The sequence below is a fragment of the Pollicipes pollicipes genome, unplaced genomic scaffold (assembly GCF_011947565.3).
Source record: "Pollicipes pollicipes isolate AB1234 unplaced genomic scaffold, Ppol_2.1 Scaffold_3087;HRSCAF=3621_pilon_pilon_pilon, whole genome shotgun sequence".
Taxonomy (NCBI): Eukaryota; Metazoa; Arthropoda; class Thecostraca; order Pollicipedomorpha; family Pollicipedidae; genus Pollicipes; species Pollicipes pollicipes.
The window spans coordinates 37,470,486-37,488,733 of NW_023596225.1; the positions used below are offsets into that span (position 1 = coordinate 37,470,486).

The 18,248-nt window shown below is 57.2% G+C and overlaps 1 long non-coding RNA gene across 1 annotated transcript; it reads right to left on the reverse strand.

The window, feature by feature from the left end:
* LOC119090672 (uncharacterized) lies at nt 1–17,778 on the reverse strand. Its single transcript, XR_005093286.1, has 3 exons — nt 17,713–17,778; nt 15,663–15,831; nt 1–82 (listed from the first exon to the last, which is right to left on the reverse strand). It is a non-coding gene; the product is annotated as an uncharacterized LOC119090672 (long non-coding RNA).
* Nucleotides 17,779–18,248: the final 470 nt, after the last annotated feature.

Consider the following 18,248-nt stretch of genomic DNA (forward strand, 5'->3'; position numbering starts at 1 on the left):
CCACCGCCCGAGTAGCGCGCGTACAGCCGGCAGCAGACGAGCGTGCCGACGCCGAGCAGGAGCAGCACGCCCGACGTCCGCACTGCAAGCGGGCGGGAGTGGGCGGGTCAGTGACCGACGCACACCTGGACGGCGGGCGTAACCCGCAGCCGCACACGCACACACGCACACATACTCACACCTACAACCGCTCATACCAGGACACCCCCACATCCCCACACGCTGTGTGCACACCCACCCACACTCAATCATGGCCACACCCACACCCACACCCACAACCGCCCACACTCACTCATGCCCAAACCCCACACCCACACCCATACGTCCACTGGTCAGTGCTAATGGACAACGATAGAAAAGGCAGAGAGAAAACACAAGGAAAGGAGCGGAGAAACGTTGACGGACAGTGAAAAGCACCAATGAACAATCAGTGGCGGAACAATAGTCTCGAGCACTAGACATAGATCGATGTTTGGGAAAGTTGCAACACGCAATGGACAACAACGAACCACCCACGGCGCTGCAACCATCGCGTTGATTTCCCCGGCTCTGAATGGGAGTGTTTGCTTGGCTATAGCCGGTGCACCGGAGCGTGTATAAGCATTTGTGCCGTTCTAATCGGTTTTGTTATTAGCTGACATCATCTGCAGCCGCCAGCTGACGTCGCCCGGCATCTGCATCGTGGCGCGGGGCTGCCGCGGCACGCCCAAGTCGCGACGGACAGCGGCGATCCCAGGGCGCCACCTCGGGACGGACCCTCCGACACATCAGCGGCTCGGGTGATTTGTGCAGGGTGGGCCGCAGACCGCGCTGCTCGCGTGCGAGGGCCGTGTTCGCCGCAACGTGAGAGCGGACAACGCGGCGGCAGCCCAGCAGCTGATGGCGGCGAACAGCTGGTGGAGAATGAGCCCGACGCCGGAAACAAGCACGCGAGGCTCAGGGCGAGTGCGGTCGGGACGACGCGGCTCTGCACGTCCGCCGCGGACGAGTTCGTGCCACGCGCGGTCGGGGCAGACGACTCGCGCGGCTCTCACCCGCCGGGCAGTCCTTCAGCTGTCGTTCTCACAAGCTTTCGCGTCCGATGATTACCGAACCGGTGGCTTTCCTCGCAAACGCTTCATGGGAACGTGTCTGTTTTGACACAAGCCGCCTCCTGATTTCTCCGCACGGGTCACACGCCTCCATCATACTCGGCCGGCGCGTGACAGCCATTCTCGGCGACCAGCCGGTCCCAGCTCGGTCCGTGACCTGGGGACGCTGGTGACCCGGCCTCGCCGCCAGGTCCGGCGGCGGCCGGTCGGCGACGGTTGCGGACGGCGACGCCGCCACCCGCCGTCCGGACCGGTTTCATAATCAGCAGGCGGGCACCAGCGGCCCGCCCCCGTCAGCCGAACGAGCGAGCGGTTCGACACGGATCGGGCCGTGCGGCTGGGCGCGGCACCGGCTGACGCCAGGTACGTCGCTGTCAGTTCTGCGCATGCCGTGGTGCGGTCGGAGGGGAGGCACGACGCGCGATTAGAAATGCTGTGAGTAACTTCCTCGGAGCCCCAGGCCCGCTGGCTATACTCAGAACAGTCCCAGACGAACGCCTGGATCGACTCCAGCTTACCATAGATTGCAGGCTAATGGCTTAGGCTGGACTGCGTCAGAGGCGCGGAGCGCCGGGCATGGACTGGTTAGGCGCAGACGTGCACGAAACGGTCGCCAGGCATGGACTGGTTAGGCGCAGACGTGCCCGAAACAGTCGCCAGGCATGGACTGGTTAGGCGCAGACGTGCACAGAACGGTCGCCGGGCATGGACTGGTTAGGCACAGACGTGTACGGAACGGTCGCCGGTTATGAGCTGGTTAGGCGCAGACGTGCACGGAACGGTCGCCGGGTATGGACTGGTTAGGCGCAGACGTGCACGGAATGGTCGCCAGGCATGGACTGGTAAGGCACAGACGTGCACGGAACGGTCGCCGGGTATGGACTGGTTAGGCACAGACGTGCACGGAACGGTCGCCGGGTACGGGCTAGTTAGGCGCAGACGAGCACGGAACAGACGCCAGGCATGGACTGGTTAGGCGCAGACGTGCACGGAACGGTCACCAGGCATGGGCTGGTTACGCGCAGACGCGCACAGAACGGTCACCAGGCATGAACTAGTTAGGCGCAGACGTGCACGGCGCGGTCGTCAGGCACAACATCCATGGGTTTCTGTGCGGGAGTCCAGTTGATTTAGCGCCCTGTCTTCGGTATGTGTTGAAGTCGGCACGCAGTGAACCGCAGTGAAACAAGCCCACGCCCCAACGCCGATGCTACTGCCATCTGGATTTCAGCAGAAGACCTTCATGCTGGGAAGTCATCCGTGAACAGCTCTGCGCATGAATGCTGTTTGGCATGCTTTGAAATATCGAATGCTAATGGAATATTCATGCAGCTGTCTCCATGTATGCCGAGAAAGGCTCGGCGACGGAGCCGTTCCATCATCAACCGTTTTCCTCGCTCGTCCGGTGGCGAGAGCTCTCGAATTGGGAATAGAAGAGGGCATAGCTTGCGTTCGTTTGTCAGCCTGGATTGTCAGGAAGTTACGGACTTCCCCAATACCTCATACAGTCACGGGACAGCCAGCTCATTAGCATTTGCAACGCTAAAAACTGTCCAACGCCTCTCCTATGACCTCATGTCCGCATTCTATGGGTGCCACCGTATCCAAGCGTCGCTGGTCAAATCAGCTACGATACAGTCGAGTATTCTCATACAAGACCCCAATACTTGCCTGATAACGCCGTTTAACCAGTACCTCCTGGTACATCAAATGTCGGTGATCTTTAATGCCAGAACTGAACTTGGCGAAAACCCAACGGCCCAGGGTCTTCCTCGCTCATACCGAGTGTTCGCGAGCAAACGGGCCGTCGCTGCCGGCGCGGCGGCGGCGGCGTCTCCGCGATGGTGTGAGCGGCCCCTCTGCCGATTGGTCCCCACCATCTGGAGCCCATAAACACACGTGGGTTTATGGGGACACGCGGGCGGGGACGCACGGTCCCTGCCGAGCAGTCCACGTTCAGGCTCCGACGGCGCGGCTGGACTCGAGCCGCACCGGCGTTTACGACGACGACGACGACGACTTCGGAGTGTGCGACGGCGCCCTTCCATCCCCTCTCTCACTTTTGCCTTGAAACTCTTTGGCTAATAGAGACTCTTCCCTTTCAACGTCTGTTTTCGAATCAAGTCGATGGTCCTCCGGAAAACTAACGAACTCTTTCGCACGAACACCGAGTGTAATTATAAGGCCAGACTCGCGGGAGGTGATCTCCACATTCGGCGGGGCAGCTCCTGAACGCGCCACCACAGGGTCCACCAGATGGCAGCAGTCCGCAGCGAACCCCACGCAGCGCGTACCGGAGCGGAGGTCTGAGCGCCAGTCGAGACAACAGATGGCAGCACCGGCGTAACGTCGGCCAGATAAGTGGCGTACCGCACGCAGACGAACAGCGATCATACGGCATCAGACAACAGCAAAAGCAATCAGGTTGACCGCATCCCGCAAAGGACAACCAGCCAGTGTGACAACTGCGTAAATGACATTGCAGCCGACAGCGCGCAGTCACGCGCCGGACAAAAGCGGTGCAAAACACAACAGCAGCGCACGTGTGCCTGGGACATGCACCACCTGTTCAGGGCGGGTGCAAGGTGCCCCGTGAGTTGCCGAAAATCAACAGCCGGTGCAGAGAACAGACGAGCATAAACCAAAGACAAGGATAACTACGATACACCTTAACTCAGAGACATGTGAAAATCTATCCCGCAAGGCGTTAGATGCCTGCCCTTTAATCGCATGCTTCCGTAAGTTAACTCGCAGCTGACTCCGTCAATCTAATTCTCGGCCACCAAAACAGACACCAGTAAACCAGCACATCAATGTAAGCGCAGCACTTGCAGCTACTTCCATGCCGAAACATATCAGAAACCCCACGATAAAGGACACCTGCCCGCTTGTCCTGTCTCCGTCCCTGACACGAGCTCCCTGCGGCCTGATCCCCCCGCTGTCGGTCCACCGGGCTGCGCGGTGCCGGCGCGTGCGCGGCAGAGACCAACGCCTCTCCTCGGCAGCCCCGAGCTGCACGGTCCGGCGGACACAGTCGACGCAAGGTCGCGCCACGACCAACAATGGCCCGATGGCCGAGCCCAGCTGACTGGGCTGAGTGACGTCACGCGGAGCCATTGTCGCGGCCGTACTGACCGGGCTCGAGGGTCGTCCAGAGGGTGGCCGTGGAAACAGCAGGGCTCATGGAGAGCGACACTGAGTGCGGGTGACCGGGCTCGAGGGTCGCCGAGAGGGAGGCCGTGGAAACAGCAGGGCTCGTGGAGAGCGACACTGAGTGCGGGTGACCGGGCTCGAGGGTCGCCGAGAGGGAGGCCGTGGAAACAGCAGGGCTCATGGAGAGCAAGGAAAGCAAGACTAGAGTGCGGGTGACCTGGCTGGAGGGTTGCCGGGCAAGACGCTGGGACAAAAGCGAGTGACCGGCTTAGAGGTCTCCGAGAGAGGCTGGGGGAAGAGCAGGGCTCATGGAGAGCGACACTGGAGTATGGGTGACAGGGCCAGAAAGTTTGACGGGAGAAAAGCTAGGAGAAGAGCAGGGCTCATGGAGAGCGAGACTAAAGTGAGGATGACCGGGCTGCCGGGCAGCAAGGCGACAAAGGGAGAACACGAGGACGGAGGACGAACGAAGCTCGTCAAGGCGCTGAGGGATGAACAATTGGGGGAGAGACGGCTGGCTAAACATCAGACGAATGCTGGAGAGCGGAACAATACGATCGAAAATCCAGGACGAGACAGAGCTGCGATGGGCACCGGTCGAAAGTCCACTGACCAAACAATGCCCCCTGCGGGCGCGCCGTGCCAAGCGGGAGCTATCGGCAGAATGAACGAAGCTGCAGCGGCTCAGCCAGACCAACTGCACGGCAACCACTCTGTTGAACGACGGCCGGTCGGTAAACAAGCCCCAGCGCTGTGCCCATCCGAGTCTCGTCACTGGCCGGCCGGGCCAATGCCAGCCAACCGCAGGTCGAGGGCGGAGCGGAAGCGGTGTGTGAATCCTGAAAACATGGCCCCAGCCCAGGGAAGCAGACTGAACAGAACCAGTGTCACGCATCACACGGCTGAGGCTAGAACCGTCCGCACTCGCGCTCAAGCCAGGTCAGATCTTGTCGTAATATCCGATCTGGCAAGGTCTCCAGGTCGTCGGATTCTTAACTGTGTGTGCCATTGGGGCTTTACGACGCACTCAACTGCTGAGGCTATATGGCGTCGCCTGCCTCTTACCCTGCCAGGAACGGCGGGCAACGCGGGGAATCGAACGCCGGATCTGTGGTTTCCCAGACGCGTAGCGGTTGACGCAGGCGCGTTAACCACTACACTTCCCGTAACCCCTCAGATTCTTAACTAACGCCAGGCCAGGTCAGGTATCAGGGTCGGGCCGAACATAGCGGGATCCCCAGGCCGCTGGCGAGAAACACCTCAGACAAGTCAGGTCGGGTCTCGTGCTCGGGTCAGGCCTGATCGGGATCGGCGCTCGCTGGCGGACATTCGCGATTCAGTTGATCCCCGCCTCGAACCGCAGCACCACCGCGGGAGTCGATCAGCTGACCGCAGCCGCACGACCGGCGACCGCAGCGGTAACTCGCACGGCAGCACGACCACGTCACCCCGCCGCAGATCAGCCCGTCCGGCCACGCCCATCCAGTGGTGTATGCGCGCCAGAATGGCGTGGAATCGCAAGCAACAATGCATACGCTCACACCTCCACAGCCCTCCCCCACACGCACGCACGCACGCACGCACGCACAGGGGCAGAGGAAAACAAATTGCCCTCCCCGGGCAGCTGACAGCAGCTGCACCCCGAGAGAATGCAGAGAGAATGCAAACAAACAGCCGCAAACGCCACAGCCGCCAAGCTCAGTGTGCGCGTCCTGGGCGGCGGTGTGGGACGGTGCTCGTTGCGGCACGCTGCCGACGCGGGGATCGGTCTCACCTGGCTCGGGCGGCGGCTGGCGCCAGAGGCGGCCGGCGGCCAGCACGGCGCGGCGCACCGAGCTCATGGTCCAGTCGGCCCAGCCGCGCTCCATCGCCGCCGGCCGACTGCACGCCCGCCCGCCTGGCACATGCCGAGTCGAGCCGAGCCCGGCGGCCACAGGTGCGCGGGGGCCCGGCCACCGCCGCCAGGCCGCCGCGGCGGCGACAGGTGAGGTGACAAAAACAGGTCCGGCGGCCCCGACCCACTAACGGGGTCAGCGCGGCTCGCCCGACCCCGCCGGCACAGCCCCCCACCGCGCCGCGGGACGGTTGCCGTCGAGCCGCGCCGGTCGGCTCTGCTGAAGGCACACAGCGGCCGCCGAGAGTTCTCGGCACGCCCGCGGCCCGGGCAGCGCGCGCTGCGGCACTGCACTGCGGGACGCGGCGCACAGCTGAGCCGGCCAGCTGTGGGCGCCGCAGCTGCGCCGCCGTCGGCGTCCGTTCAACTCGCGCGCGGTCCCACGGCCGCGTCGCGCGCCGGCCGGCGGCCCCGCCGCTTCCGCCCGCTAATCGGCGCACAAACCGCTGTGACGCGCCGGCCGGCCGGCGTCTGAGCACGCCGCGCCGCGACGGAACGGCGCGCGCCGTCGGCCGGCTGGTGCTGGGAGCGGCTGTCGGCCCGTCCGCCCGCCGTCAGCGGACGGGCAGGCGACACCATCGCGACAGCGTCCTCCGGTCTGGAGAGCGGATCAGTTGAGGCATCCTAATGCACTGCAGCTCAGCAATGCGTCCGAGATTAAAGACAGACGACACTGCTAGACATAGCTGCTTTTTCAACAAACTGAGGTTTCGAAAACTAATTGAGAAAATGGGCAGAACTTGCTTTCTTCCTCGTTTATGTAGGATTATGAGCAGCCTGGCAGCAATCAGTTCAGCTAGGCCGAAGACACGGCATAAATAACAAACAAACCCACGAGCTATGACCGTGGAGCGCTTCCGGCCAGGAGCAGTCATCCGCAGACGCCGGCGCCGCGCCTGAAGGCGGCCATCCATCGCCATCCGGACGTGCTGACGGCCCAAACGGCCTCACAGGTGTGCAAGATCAGGATGTATTCATCCGGCGCTATCCACAGCAAGAACGTCATCCCATCTCCAGCCCGTTCGCTTTCTTGTACAGTCGAAGAGGCCACGATCACCGCCGACTATTTCTCTGACCACCACGCCATCACTCCATCATCCATCCATCCACCATCCATCACCACCACGAGTCGTTCGCCGCAACGCCAGGCCCGTCAAGACTGCAGACACTTCATCGATCCGAGGGGCTTCACATCTGCAGATGGAGCGGCTAATGGAATGACAGTGGCACAAACTTCGAATCAAGACTGCCAGCTGGATCCAGCAGGCATTCGGAGACGGCCCGGGCTCAAGGCGATTGACAGTGAACGGGTTTTACTCCAGGGCCACTCGATACCGTCAGGCTGCGAGTACCAGGGGCGCGGAAACTATGTTCAACTTGGAGGAACCCCAAAACGTCAAAACGGCCCCTTGGATTACATAGTGTGTCCCTTACATGCCGGAGCGGGCCCTTTACGGAAAAATAGGGCCTCCACAGGTCAGAATGGCCGCGTAGCGCATAGGAGTACGTACGTTTCAAAAAGTGGGGGGGGGGGCAGGCTCGGTGAATCTTTTTTGGGGAACTTTTATTGGAAAGCAAGTCCACTGACCAAAAGGGGGAAGGCAGACCGAGGACATCGTCCGTCTTAATGTACATAACATGTTTCGGAATAATTAAATGCCAAAGCCGCTATGCTAGATGTACATTTATAGCTGTTTCGCAATGGCGCACAATCTTGTCTATTTGACTCATCTTTGCCATTTGGCAAAAATCCTTTCCAGCTTTCTAAGATGATTTGTCTATTTAAACATTGCTTTCCACGGGAAGGCGAAACTCTATGAGCGAGTAGGCATTTTAGGTCTCTGAGGAGGTATCTACCTCCACAGGGTAGATTCCAAAGTACGACCTGGATACAGGCTAGTGAAAATTTTGAATGCGAATCAATAGCTCATAGTGCGCCAGACTTTGTATGCGCCCAGGTTTCGCCGGCTGCTTTTCAAAAGATAAGATTCGTTGTAGCGTTTGGGCGGACACAAATTTGGATGTTTCAAATATCAACTATCAATATTGTCCTGGCTTCTCTCGCACGTGAAGTGGGGGATTGAGGTACCCTCAAATGCAGCAATGAGACGGGCAGGTGATCCAACGCCCTTACGTCAACCATGTTATCGACACATCACATACCTACAGTATGTGGTATGTCCAGTATGGTATGTACAGTATGTCGTATAGTATGGTATGTACAGTATGTGGTATAGTGTGGTATGTACAGTATGTTGTATAGTACAATCGCCCCCACCACATATCTACAGCATGAGGTGGGGGCGATCGCATGGTTACTGAGTACCAGTGACCCCAAGCACTGAGCGCTTAGGACCTCACCACAAGTTTGCACAGCTCATGCTGAAAACGCAGCGCGCGGAAACGCGGCGCCTCCAGCGCGCGGCACACGGCGCCCAGTCGGCAGCCGGTGGGGACCACGCCCTATCTCGCGCTGGACAGACGGTGACGCCAGCCAGGTGGGGCCGCGACACTTGGTGCCGGGCCGTGACGTGCAGGGGCGTGCACGGGTCAGTCGGGACCGGGGCTGCAGCGGCCGGGGCCGTGCGGCGGGGGGCAGCCGGTGACTCACGACACAGCCGGTCGTGGAGGGGGAGCACGCGGCGGTGACTGGCAGCGGCGCGACAATCGATACACAGCTGTCTCGAGGACATAGCGTGCCGCTTAGTGCGTCATTGTACGCACGGCGCGATATTAGGAGATTGGGAAGGAAAGGCTCAGATTCCCCACACTTTTGGTCTAGTTGTCGCGCTATTGCGACTCAACGGGCTCTCGACGGTCTCACTGGCTTGTCCCAGATTTTGATCTCAATGTCGCTGGCACGGTGCTACGGACGACTTAAGTTAGAAGGTCACAAACATGGATTATTTCAAACTTCTCACATTAAAATAAGACGACATTCTTAATCCTTCTTGAAGTTAGTATTGGTAACTTGATCAGAATATCCATGCTGCTGAATTTTTCACACCGACGCATTCGCGTTCGTCAGGGCCCCGACGACTGTCGGGGGCCCACAATGCCTAACAGGGTCATGTGCCAGCTAATAGCTAGTCGGTCACGGGTTTTGTTTGAGGAGGTCCGAGGAGGGGGCGAAGGGCTCCTCAGGACCAAAGACCACGGGCCCGATTTGACTCGGGACCGACCCCCACCCGTAGTGCCGTGACTTGAAATATCAGTCAGAGAGCTCCTCTCAGGGCCCTCTTATAAGGGTTCTCTATCCCTTTTGTATGAAGTCTCCACACGGAGTAAAACAGCTGGACCCAAGTCCGTCTGAGCCCTTGAAGCCTAATTACGAAGCAGGAACTACGCAGGTACCACGCTTGGCTTCGCTCGGAGTCCCTGCCGCGATGAGAGGCCCTTATGTCGGTCCGAGGTTACAGTGGCTAACAGGGGTCCCGTGGCGACAAGTAACCCCTGGTCGACCAGGTGACGCATTTGAAGGGGCCCGAAGAGGGTCGATGGGCCCCTCGAGACAAAGATTAAGGGACCGTTTGGAAGACTCATGGGCCTAAAGGGCTCTCTGTTTGTCATATTGAGGACCCCCGCCCATAGGGCCGTGATCTCAAATGTCAGTTGGAGGGCCTCTTGCACTGATTAGGGACCCTGAGACAGGGCGTCCCGCTAGCTTGGCCAGGTCACCACAATCGAACAGTTGGCCCTGTGTCGGTCTGACCTTTAGGAGCCATTTCCCAAGCAGGGACATGGCCGGACCCACAATTTACATCGGTCGGGACCCATGCAGCAATGCGGGGCTTCTGTATCGTCCAGGGACCTAGTGTCCAACGGGGTATAGAACCCCTGTGTCAACAGGGGGCCGAGAGTCGGTCAGGCTAGGATTGACTCAACAGAGGGGGACGGGATCTTCAATAACTTACGACAGAGTAACGAAGTGTCTATTGCGTTGATCGGGCCCCTTTGACAATGAAAGGAAACATGAAAAGTTATGCTGAGTGTTCACACTGAGACAATGGAAGGGTCCTGTGACATTAAGGGCCCACAGCACCGAATGGTGGGCCCTCCAACCCGATTTCAGCAAGGGCCCGTTAAGTCGAGCTGGAATCCACATGCCAATTATGGACCACCTGGGGCGATCAGGGATTTTGATACGTCAATATGGGTTCTTCCGTTGGGGCTTCTGAGGGTTTCTGGGATTGACTGTGCGGGTCAGAAGGCCTCCCGGGCCAGCGGGGGTCAACGTAAAGGTCCTCCGAACCGGCCAGGAGATCTCGCCCCGTATCGTCGCAATGGCAGCCAGAAGACACCCCGCCGAAGACACCCCGAAGACACGCAGCCGAAGACACCGTGGGACGGAATGGCTCTTTAGCCCATGACCGGGAACAGTAATGTGACCCCTAGTGTTCTACTCAAAGGGTTCCTTCTCCGGAACGAACTACGGGGTCTCATTAGTGTTGAATAGGGCGAGTAGAAACGAGTTCAAAAATGAACAAGGCCATCCCATGCTTGACTAAAAACGTTTTTTCTTCTTTTGCAGAGACGACTTGTGAAAAAAATTACATCAAAACGTTTGAGTCTGCGCGCCGGCAGTCTTGGGAGCAGGGACAGCGATAACCTGGGTTGCAGTTTTCGTCAAACCGAACGGCGTTGGCCGCTGCAAGTAACATAGGGCGGCGACGCCGTGCGCGCGACAACGACCGTCGTGGAATATTGGTTCTGAATATCTTGCAAAATGTATTCGTGCCGTCCAAGGGCGTCTTTTCTCAACTTTGAGGGTGTCTTCTGGACAGATTAACAGTTAAAGGAACGCGAAAACGAGATTTCACCTTTACTCTTCCAGGTCCACCAACAGACAGTACCACTTCGGGGTGCTGTAAAGCCCAATCCGATGCATCATCAAGCCACAAATTGCACAGCTTTTTTTGTACGCCCGGACTACCTTCCAAATGTACAATTTGATTCCCTGAAGCGTCCAAAGGTACTTCATTCAGATGTGCTCTCATTTCCATCCACCCGTTGGCCATAGCTTAGCGTCAGCCGAGGAGCCAAAACTGCGCGGCATATGGTGACTAAAACGCCAGGCGTCGTAGTTTTTGTTGCCAATATTTGTGAACGTGCATGCTCAAAACCACATTGCATGATTCGGATCACAAATCCGTCCTCACCAAATGTCGAGCATTTCCGACCAAACATGGCTTGGCCATGTTCATGCAAACTGTTGAAACGTTGTCAACTACAACTTGCATTCGCGGTATCTAACGTGTCTGTACAACCCAGATAACAATTTCGACAAAGCTTATGAGCTCTTTTGGTTTACAGAGTCCACCGGACCACTGTAAAATTAAGAGCGCAGGTGATTGATTCCATGCATTCGCTTAACGCATGACTTCCTCAGTTTCTTGGTCATAAAATTCAGGCATAATTGATTTCGCGGCAGCTTCTGGCTTCTATTCAAGTTCTAGAAGGTTCACATAAAAATCAAGGAAAACATTTCCTCATTAGCAAATGGGCAATATCCAGCGATTTTTCGGGGTGACCACTTTACTATCGAGGTCCATGTCTTGTCAACCAAATTTCCTACCACTTGCCAAAGCCCTGGTTGCTCGACTAACCATAAGTACAATGACATAAAACTATACATGCAAAAAGGCATGGCTGGAATTTCCCGGTAGCATTTTAACCACCGCCCGTTAATTCTGCCATCGCTTATCAAACAGGGAAACAGGGTGCATTTTTCGGGCAGCACCGACAACGGCATTCCCTGGTAACAGGTTGGGAGCATGAGCCCGCGGTATAACGCGAAGAAAACGCATCATACAATGCCGTGCTGCAGTCACACTTGTGTTCGACTCGAGCTGAATTGTAAGTGGGCTCACGAGTCATTCGTTTTGGGGTGAGTTGCGAGCTGAGTCAATTCGCCAGGAGAAATGCCGCTTTGAGCAATGAGTTGAATCACATTCTTTGTCAATTTCATGAGCTGAATGATGAGTCGATCTTTTCAAACAAGGTCGCCTCAGTGAGTCAAATTGCTCAAATTAAAATGGTAACATGAGGAAACATAGCGTGCCCAGAAAAACGAGAAAACCATTTCAGTGCTAAAATGAACAACATGCAGCATTAATAAGACGTTCTCTGCGAAATCGGCCAAAAGTTTGTTATGGTCAGTTCTAAGCAGCAAGCACAATATTGTTGATTCTGATCTAGTTTGCCAAATCTCAGCCAAGAACCAGAGAACATCACATGATACACACATCCTGCATTTCTATATCCTATGCTGAAATCGTGTGAATCGGATCCAATCGGATCCCAAAATCTGTGAGCCGGTCCTGAGCCGGGTAAAGAAAACTGGAGTCGAACACAGGTCTGGCTGCAGTGGCAATCTCTTTTACAGAGCGGCTGCCAGCTCCCGTCCGGTTGCTTCTTAATCACGCTTACTGTACCGATCCACGCTGGTACAGGGGCGCTTCATTTAAATGCTGCGAGCTTTCTAGCAGATCTGTCACCAGTAGTGGCACGCGCGGAGCAGGGAACTATTTCGGGCATCCCTTCCAATGTCACAGCATTACACAGAAGCTCGAGGCCTGTCGCTGGACACTGGGCTTCAAAAGTCGATAGTTGGCTGCCGTCACCAGCCGGGTTAAGACACTCTGGCGCGGCACAACATGCCAGCGCTGGCTGCCAACCACCAGGGGTCTCTGAACTTATCACCACAACAATCAGAATGGACCGTTCCCTAGTATTCGGACCGAACGAGCAGCTTGAATGTGAGCGAGTGGGCTTCGCCGACCGACGGGCTGGGCTTCGCTACACGCAGTGGCCTCGGAGGAAGCACGGGAAGTGAAGGCGTCACGCGCTCTTCCGGAAATGATTTGTTGTCACGGTGATTCGTCCCACGCCGAGACCGCGACAAATGGGCGCACCGCTAGAGCAGAAAGCTCCTGTCGTCATTCCGCGACCGAACTAACTGTGCGAGTCTTTACCGCCGCTAAATCACGCACCTAATGCCTATCACCGGCGTCGGACCGGAAACAAGCGGCCTCAGTGACTCGGGGGGACACAGTACGGCGGGCTGACGGTGGGGGTTTGAAACCCTCTGTACTTCCCAGATCAAGGACGCAGGCCTCGTTATAACAATCAGCGCCTTACGATTTCACGGCCGATTAAAAACTCCCATAGACGCGCAAAGCAGGTACATAACAGGACAGGTGCACGTGCGGGAAAGTGTGATTTCCGGCTTTGTTCCTCCAAATTGCAACACACAGTTTCAGAACACCGATAATGCTTTGGCTACGTCAAAGTACACCCTGTCATCCTTCCATTACATAACTCACGTTTTGCTTCCCGTACCATTGCAACTGTGTTATTTTTCCACGACAGGCTGAGAATAGCAGATGTCGCAGGCGTCGCAAGTCAGCGTACTTGTGACGCCATCAAACGCGCCAAGGCCCGCTTAAAAGGGCTCTTACAAACGTCATCCATCCGTCTGTGAACAACCGCCATTTTCCTCCGTTACGTAACCGGTACTTGCTTCCCCTTGGAAAACGCTTTCCTTCCTATGGAAACTGGGCCTCTGGTCCTGGTTATGTCTCGCAAACACCGCTCTCACAATAAGTGTGCAGACCGTCGACAGTACGTCCTCCGGCTGACGCACAATTGCAGCGCGCCTGTCTTCCGCGGCTCTGGGCGTCCTCCCCGGCCGTCCCCCTCCCCCAGCGTTACGGCGCCAGGCCGGGCGGCAGCGGGCCCGCGCCCCCCCTCCTCTCCCGGGCGGGAGGCGGGTGGCGACGCCAACCCACCTGTCTGCAGCAGGACGCCGTAGCAGTTCGCGATGCCGGCCAGCTGGCTACCGAGCGAGCCGGCCAGCGTGTCCAAGTCCGAGTTGAGCGGGCCGTAGAAGGCGCACGCCACCACTGGCTCGGGGAGCGACAGCAGACCGCCGCCGGCGCCGCCGCGGCCTTCGTGGCGCGCGTACAGCGCCAGCAGCAGGGCGGCCGGGCGCGGCCGCACGCTGAAGAGCATAGCGGGTGCGGACGCCGAGCGCCGGGCCGCATCGTCCGTCGCCGGCTCCACTCGCGTCCGTCGGGGCCGCCGGCTCGCGCCTCCGCCGGCGGTCGATCAATGGAGGCTGCGGCCCGGCCCGGCCCGGTGGATGGCGGAGCGGTGCGCCGTCGCACGAGGTTACGTTGCCCAGCGATTAATCTAATAATACGGGCGCCATGGCCGGACGGCCGGTCTTGGAGTTCAGTCACTGGCTGCCAACGACAACACAGGCGCGAGCGACGCCAGGCCCGCGAATCTCGGCCTATCAGACCCCGAACGCTCGCCCGCACGCTCGGTCCGTGCAGCGGCGATCGATCGCGAAACACGCGCCGCACGGGCGTCCACCGCGGCGCGGGAGGCCACCGACTCACTGCTGCCCGCGGTTCAGCGTCGTCGCCGCGGCGCGGGAGGCCACTGACTCACTTCTGGCCGTGGTTCAGTGCCGCCACCGCGGCGCCGGCCGTGCCCGCCGCGCCCCGCCGCCGGTGCCGGCGGGCGCCGCCGCACGCCGCTTAGTGGCGCCGCTCCGAGCCGTGCCGGCTGCTGCCGCGGCCGCAGAGCTAGCCGCCGGCGACTCGACTCGGCCGTCGACTGAGCGCCGCCTGACCTCGGCGCCGCGAGGCAGCGGCGCGCGGGATGCGCCGGTCGATGGCGTATCGACGCGCGGGGGCGGCAGCGGTCAGCACGCACCGGCGCGCCCCGCCCCCCGCAGCGCCACGACAGGCGCCGGTCGACACGAGCACACCGCCACCCGCGCACGCCAGCGGCCGGGCGACGTGACCCGCGGCACGCGACGCTGGCCTCTGACGGCGGGGTGGACCAGCGGCGACGGTAACCCGCCCTGGGAGCGCCGCGGAGCTAGCGTCCGCGGGACGGGCACGTGCCAGCTCTATAGGATGCGAGAGGAGCGCGCCAATGTCGATGCCAAACTTGGGGCAGTCCATGATGGAATGCTGGCCCACCTGGCCGTGGTTGCAGCCAAGCATCGACGCACCAACAACCGGACGTGCAACAACGCAGGAGCTAAGAGCTGGGCTAGAACCGTGTCCACGAAATCCTCAGACGTCGGTTGCAGTATAGGTTGCAATCGCGACGAATGCGACGAACGTCTGTGCCCTTAGGCCGGCGGCAGGTGCGGTCCATGAAGGGACCAGCGGGCGGAGGTCGACCGCCCGTTCGGCCAGGTACGGATGACGCCACGCGGGCGGATGGGCTGGATGGACGCTGGTCGTGGCACCAGCCTGTCCGGATAACAGGAGGCGGCCACGCTGAACGGAACTGATCCCTCCATTGAACGAGCCATGCTCCCGTCACCTCCGCACGCGTCGCGTTTGATCATTTAGTTTCCATAAATTAATGATAGGCAAGGGCCGCCAGGGGCCGAGACGGCGGGATGTGTGGTCGCTGGGAGGCTGACTGCTGGCAGGCGGGTGTCGAGCGTGGAAGCACGCCACCCTCACGGCCCACGCACAGGCCGACTGGGCACTGACCTGCAGGGCAGAGGGGCGCCGGCTGGAGGGATGCTTCCCAGGCGGCCTCCAGGCAGGTGCCGGGCAGCAGGTGGAAAGTGAACACCCACTGGCCGTCCTGCAGGAACAGCTCAGCAGTAGACATGGGCGTGCGCTCCACATCGAGCCGGCGAAGCCGCACACGCCTCCGCTGAAACACGACATGTCACTTGAACCAGAGCCAGTACAGCACAGGCCTGATCTGAAATGGTGTGCAGAACATTACCCGACACAGGCACAGTACAGGTGCTGAACACTAACAGATGGGACACACGTGGTTTAAATGACAATGATGGGGAACTAATATTTGGCACTTGAAGGAATTTAGTCATGTGTTGTTATGCCATGGTGGCTAAGTTGGTTAGACCACCCAACTTCTGATCCACCCACCCATGGTGCAATGGCCACCCATGGTGGGATGGGTTTAAGTTGCTTTAGGCACTTCCTATTTGGCCTTGACAGGTATGGCCTGCAGCCAGTGGCAGCAGTCATCTGCAGCATCAGTATGAAGTCCTCTAAGTCAATGAAATAATGTAGATTTAGAGGGGATTTGATAGAGGTTTTCATGATTGTGGAAGGGATACATAAGGCACATCTACAAGAAGCACTGGAAATTAGGCATATACTTAAAGAAAATCAGTTCCAGTTAGCAAAATGCAGGTGCAGAACTATGAAGAGGCAGATGTTATTTAGTCTAACAGGACTGACTCATTAGAATGGGCTGCCAAACAAAGTTGCAGGAAGTCCCCCTCTAACAGCATTTAAAACTGTCTGGACAAGTTCTGTAGGTCTAAGGATCTCTGCCATAGCTCAATTGAGGCATGTCAGGCAGTAAGACTGATTTAAGGATACGTGAGAAATATACCATGTAAGAGCGTGCTTATTTCACTCCTATCAGCAAATCTATGCTGCTAAAAGTAGTGGAATTATTTCCTGTCAACAACAGCAGTATTCTATAACTTTGTGCAGTACACACATACTTTTTACCACTCACACTCCCATGATATTACTCAAGTGATGCTGAAGTACTGGAGTTTGCTGAATAGTGGGGTTCAGAGGAATTCTGATTTGCTCCCATCCATCCACCAGTTATGTTAAGTGAGTGCTTTATTTTTTCTAAATATTGAAGGAATTAACCAGCCAAGATACTCAAAATACTACAGCTGCTCTGTCCTCTATGGCCAGACCAGGCAGGCATCTCTATGCATGTAAAATAAAGATTGACACTACCTTCAATATCCAAGGCCACATATCAATCACTCTCATGCATTATGCAATACTTGGTAAACTAGCATTAAATGCTAGAAACCATCCATCTTCACTCCATGCACATGGCCTAAGACCGTGCACGTGGCCTAAAAACAATGTCAAAGCATGACATCTTCTTTCTATAATGCACCACAGTCTCTTTGAACCTGGCCTCCCAGTCAGGTCCTCCAGCACAGTGTTTGATTGATTTTAAATACACTCTTTAAGACAAACTATGCTATCCTGTCTGTTCATAAGTATCATCACTGTCTGCTATCAAAATGCAAATTCTGTCACCCATCCTCTTGCCGGCAACTACATATGAAGTTTTCCAACCAGACACAAAATAAAATTATCAGCTTGCCACATAAGCAAGTTCTTTCATGATTACATCAGCTGATTTTCTTCTACAGCTTTCAAGACAATTCTCTCAAAAGATTGTCCAAAGTGTTTGAAATGGAGACTGCAGTTGCTGGTTCTAGTGGTTAGGTTGGAACAGAAACAGGGACACGGCCAGGATTTTTCTGAGGGTAAAGACCAAGAATTAAGCGTGAACTCATTACTCTGACTTTACACTTTTGAAGAGCCACCCAAGGGCATCACTTCTAAATCATAGTAGGCTCAGCCTAAAGCTTAACCTAACCTAACCCACACTTGACTTCCCCTGGATTTTGGCTACTTGAATTTGCCCTGCTGCTGTGAAAGTGAAAACTTCAAATAATTCACAACCTCAAAATGTTTTTTTGTGCAGCGGAACGATACTCTCCAAATAGACATCACTCACTTTGCAGGCTTTCCAGTGCCCGTTCGATCTGTCGTCTATTGTTGTTTATTGGTGTTTTGGGGGGCGTCGACTGCAATGGTCACTTTGCGCCCAGATCTGTCGTCAGTACGATTGTCAGCTGGAAGGCGTGACGTCATGTGTACTGACGGTGCATTCGCTCCCGACAGATCCAGCACGATGATCAGCTGGAGGGCGTGACGTCATGCATGCTGACGGAGCGTTCGATAGGTGGGCTGACGGGAAAGCTTTTTTCTTTACTTTTCCTTTTTAATTTACCTTTTAGTTCAGACCACACACACAAACACACACACACACACACACACACACACACACACACACACACACACACACACACACACACACACACCACGGGCCATGTTCGCCCTGTCGTTAGCACGTTTGTCGGCGCCAATCATGGTCCAGTATTTACCTACGTGACATGACCAGAAAGTCATGCCGCCTGTTACATCACGCCCGGGTGACGATGCCGGGTTTTTGTCAGCCCGTCAACATGGAGAGAAAGCGCTATCAGATTT